Raw genomic sequence first — 754 nt, forward strand, 5'->3', positions numbered from 1 at the left:
GAAAGTCAATACTTACATATCAAAGAATTTGAAGAGGTCGTTACAACATTGCACTTTAATAATGTTCACCCTGACACCATCAAACTCAATTTATTTCCATTCTCTTTAAAGGAGAAGGCCAAATTATGGTTTCATTCGTTAAGGCCTAGATCCATTAGCACATGGATCGAGATGAACCAGGAGTTCCTTAAAAAGTTCTTCCCGACTCATAAAACTAACACTCTTAGATGAAATATAATGAACTTTTCCCATAAAAGAGATGAGACTTTCTTCGAGTGTTGGGAATGGTTCAAAGACTTAGTTCTCGCTTGCCCACATCATGGTTACAAAACTTGGAGAACAATTGATCTTTTTTATGATGGACTTAGTTTGAATATGTGCCAATTCATATATATTATGTGTAATGGTGAGTTCATGAATAAGGAATTGGAAGAAGCTTGGGATTATTTTGACATGCTAACCGAAAATGCCCAATCATATGACAAATCAAACTGAGCTAGTAATCCCAAGGAAGTTCCAAGAGAGAGGGATAGGAGTACATGTACTCAAGGAGAAGGATGACATTAGTGCATAGTTGGCTAACCTCACATAGAAAGTTAAGGACTTGAAATCTAGGAAGGAATCAAATCATCCCAAAACAATCGTTGAAATCGTATGTGGAATTTGTGAGAGCGATGTACACCTAACCAAATATTTTCCTACAATCTAAGCTTTTCAAGAGGTGTTACACATTTAAACAAACATTGCAAACATG

General features: G+C 35.9%; 1 non-coding gene across 1 annotated transcript; it reads right to left on the bottom strand.

Moving 5' to 3' along the window:
- Positions 1-219: 219 nt before the first annotated feature.
- On the bottom strand, positions 220-326 carry LOC131247608 (small nucleolar RNA R71). The gene has a single exon (XR_009171885.1). It is a non-coding gene; the product is annotated as a small nucleolar RNA R71 (small nucleolar RNA).
- Positions 327-754: the final 428 nt, after the last annotated feature.

The sequence above is a fragment of the Magnolia sinica genome, chromosome 5, assembly GCF_029962835.1.
Source record: "Magnolia sinica isolate HGM2019 chromosome 5, MsV1, whole genome shotgun sequence".
Classification (NCBI taxonomy): domain Eukaryota; kingdom Viridiplantae; phylum Streptophyta; class Magnoliopsida; order Magnoliales; family Magnoliaceae; genus Magnolia; species Magnolia sinica.